The sequence below is a fragment of the Musca vetustissima genome, unplaced genomic scaffold (genome assembly GCF_032173495.1).
Source record: "Musca vetustissima isolate MV318-11 ecotype Yass unplaced genomic scaffold, APGP_CSIRO_Mvet_v1 utg347183, whole genome shotgun sequence".
Taxonomy (NCBI): Eukaryota; Metazoa; Arthropoda; class Insecta; order Diptera; family Muscidae; genus Musca; species Musca vetustissima.
The window spans coordinates 29,925-34,175 of NW_026881016.1; the positions used below are offsets into that span (position 1 = coordinate 29,925).

Genomic DNA, 4,251 nt, shown 5'->3' on the forward strand with positions numbered 1-4,251 from the left:
AGTAAATTGAATACGGGAGCACATTTATTAAAGAACAATTTCAAATTGTATGCGTTCCCAATTTTCCTCTTGGGTGATTTTAAATGCATAATTTGTCAAATTCATATTGACGCTATTATTACGTTGGAATCAAATCAGCTGGGATTTGCTGTTACCTTTTATAATTGTACCATGAATAATGGAAGTCAATTCATAATAATGGATTTTGACAGGAAACTTGAGAAGCAGATGATTTCCAGCTTATCTCCCTGGATGCCATCAATAGCATTTGGCGCAGCTGATGTCTTGATTAACTGTCATAGTGGGTTATTTCTACTTGAATTCAAGCACTTTGACTGTTAAGTTATTGGAATCATGTTCGGACAAGCGTGCTAAATACAATGTTTTTGTCTCCTCCTCATCGCCAAAGAAATACAAAGTGCTGATGTAACAGTGTGTGTTTTGTGTGAAATTTTGTTGATTAAAATTAAAAAAAAATAAATAAATTGAATAATAAATTAAAAGAAATGCAAGTTAAAATAAACACAAATGACATGCACATAAATAAATCAAAGTTTCTCTTTTGTAGAAACAAATTAAATAAGGAACATTGATTGAAAAAGAATCGCAGCAATTCAGGAACCTCAAATACCCTCACTGCCCCTCTGTAGCCGTCATAAATACGAAGAATAGTAGCAGCAACAACAACAATAGCCGGAAAAACTAAACAGCAACATGTTAAAACGTTTACAAATCATAAAGCCGGTCATCGGCCAGAGCATGCGTCAAAAGCTTTCCTCCTATGCCAAACAGCCGGGTGGCGGTGCACAAGATATGCGTCCAGCAGCACAGGGTAAAATCAAATTGGAATCTCCCACGGTAATTTCACAAGTTGAGCGAAAATTCCACGAGGGTAAGCAGTACAGCGGTTTCGAATGCATCCGATGTGAAAATGTACCAGAATTCGGTATAATGTCATATACATTCCGTCACCTGGGCACCGGAACAGAATTATGGTATTTGGATCGCAAGGATAGTAATAATGTGTTTTCGGTCAATTTCCGTACCACACCTTTTGATTCGACCGGTCTGCCACACATTTTGGAACATTGCGTGTTGTGCGGCTCACAAAAGTATCCGGTGCGTGATCCATTCTTTAAAATGCTAAATCGTTCGGTGGCCACATTTATGAATGCCATGACCGGTCCGGATTATACAATGTATCCATTTTCATCGATGAACGAAACGGATTATAGGAATTTGCAGAAAATCTATTTGGATGCGGTATTTAGGTGAGTATTTTGGGAATATTTTTGAAAATATATTTTAAGGCTTGATTTTAGCATCATTGCAGGAAAATGCTTGTAGATTAGAATCTTAGGTCTTTGAAATATATTTGTTAAACAATCTTGACTTTGGATGTCACTGAAAAATGTTCCAACCCTTCTTGAAAAAATAATTTTTAAAAATTCAAACCTTCTGGAAAAAATATTTTTTAAAAATTCAAACCTTTTCGAAAAAATATTTTTTAAAAATTCAAACCTTTTGAAAAAATATTTTTTAAAAATTCAAACCTTTTCGAAAAAATATTTTTTTTTAAATTCAAACCTTCATGAAAAAATATTTTTTTCAAAATTCAAAACTTCTTGAAAAAATTATTTTTTAAAAACAAATCCACGCCTAAAAAATTATTTTTTAAAAACAAATCCACGCCTAAAAAATTATTTTTTAAAAACAAATCCACGCCTAAAAAATTATTTTTTAAAAACAAATCCACGCCTAAAAAATTATTTTTTAAAAACAAATCCACGCCTAAATTTTTTTAAACAAATCCACGCCTGAAAAATTATTTTTTAAAAACAAATCCACGCCTAAAAAATTATTTTTTTAAAAACAGATCCACGCCTAAAAAATTATTTTTTAAAAACAAATCCACGCCTAAAAAAATTATTTTTTCAAATCAAATCCACGCCTAAAAAATTATTTTTTAAAAACAAATCCGCGCAAAAATGTTATTTTTTCAAATCAAATCCACGCCTAAAAAATTATTTTTTAAAAACAAATCCACTCCTAAAAAAATATTTTTTTTAAAAAATCCACGCCTAAAAAATTATTTTTTAAAAAGTTTTTTAAAAAATCTACCCCTAAAAAATATGTTTTAAAAAATCCACGCCTTAAAATGTTTATTTCAAAAATCTACTCCTTAAAAAATATTTTTTTCAAAAATCTACTCCTTTAAATATATTTTTTTTTAAAAAATCCAAGGCTTGAAAAAATATTTTTTTAAAAAAATAAAAGCCCGAAAAAATATTTTATAAAATACCCAAGCCTTGAAAAATATATTTTTTTTAATTTTTTTCAAAAATCCACTCCTTGAATTTTTTTGTTTAATCCAAGCCTTAAAAATTAAAGCATTCTTTGTTCTTGAAAAAGTATTTTTTAAAAAATCCTCGACTTGTAACTTAAATATTTATTTATTAAACTTTTTGGCTTTTAAAAAATATTTTTAAAAACATCACTGGCTCTTCATAAATTTTTTTTTAAAAAAATTAAATCCTTCCAAAAATATTTGTTTTATATTAGTATAACATCATGAATTAATTTTTCTATTTTCTTTTGTTTTTGCAGACCCAATTTGGAATATTTGGACTTTTTGCAAGAAGGCTGGCGTTTGGAACATTCCAATTTGAAGGACAAAGAATCGGAATATGTCATCAAGGGTGTTGTGTACAATGAAATGAAAGGTGCATTCTCGGAAAATTCATCAATTTTCGGACAAAATCTTCTCAACAATTTATTACCCGATCATACCTATGGTTATGTGTCGGGTGGAAATCCCCTTGAAATCCCCAAACTAACACATACAAATCTGGTTGATTTCCATCGTAAATATTATCATCCCAGTAATGCTCGCATCTATGCCTATGGATCATTTGATTTGAACAAAACATTGGCCTTTCAATTCTACACCGCTGTGGAATCATGAAGGTGATGTGGTACAGAACCTAAAAGTATCCAGTATGATAAGCAATTTCCGTGCGGAATTACAAAATGATTCACAATATTTGCAAAAGAAAATGACCCATTACTTTGCCAATAATACCCACAGACTGACACTGACCATGTCTCCCGACGATACCTATGAAGATAATTTCAAAACCGCCGAATTGGAGTTGTTGCAAAAGAAAATTGTGGCCTTGGATCATGAGAAAGACCAAAATCTATGAAAATGGTTTGAAATTGGAAAAACTCCAAAAGGCGCCACCAAATTTGGATATTTTGCCATGCTTGAAGTTGAGTGATGTACAAGAGGCCCCCAAACTACAACCCTTGGATGTGGTTAAGGTACAAAATGTTCCCACACAAGTGTGTAATGTGCACACCAATGAAATCTCCTATTTCAAGTGTTACTTTGATGGCTCCTCGCTGTCACAAGAAGAGATTTTGTTAATACCACTCTTCTGTAATATTATCAACGATATGGGTACTAAAAATTATGACTATAGAGATTTTGATAAGCTGGTATTATCGAAGACGGCTGGTATTAATTTCAAATTACATTTTGCCGAAAATATCTACGACAGTAAAACATTCGATTTGGGTGTTCTGATGACCACACATGCCTTGGATAAAAATGTTGAGGCAATGTTCGATTTGAGTAAAGAGCTGTTGTTGAATTTCAAAATGGACGACGCGGAGCGTGTTAAAATGTTGCTCGATAATTATATGTCCAACATTTCGGTGGGCATTGCCAGTTCGGGACATTTATATGCCATGCAGTCGTGTGCTGGTTTGGTTACCGATTCGGCTAAATTGAAATCCATGTTGGCCGGTGTGGAACACATTGAGTATATGAAACAATTTGCCACGGACAATAGTATTGAACAAATTATGAGTAAATTAAAGAATTTGGGAGAGAAGCTGTTCAATAAGAAAGCAATGCGTAATGCTGTCAACACCTCGGAAATTATCCAGCTTTATTCAGGCCTATGAGAAATTCTTGGGTGATTTGCCGGAACAGGCAGTGGAGAAGGGGGAAAATAAAGTAAACCTCTTGTAGTCAGCTGTCAACATTTTGTGATGAATATTCCGGTTAATTATTGTGCCAAGGCCCTGTTTACTGTGCCGTATACCCATCGAGATCATCCAACATTGAAAGTGTGGGCCAAATCGATATCGGCCAAATATCTTTTGCCTGTGGTAGAGAACAAAATGGTGCCTATGGCGCTGGCGCCAAAATCGGTTCCGATCATCTCAGCTTCAGCAATAAAT

The 4,251-nt window shown here is 32.9% G+C and overlaps 1 pseudogene; it reads left to right on the plus strand.

Annotated features, from left to right (window-relative positions):
- The first annotated feature begins 676 nt into the window (after nt 1–676).
- On the plus strand, nt 677–4,242 carry LOC133327076 (presequence protease, mitochondrial-like; annotated as a pseudogene).
- Nucleotides 4,243–4,251: the final 9 nt, after the last annotated feature.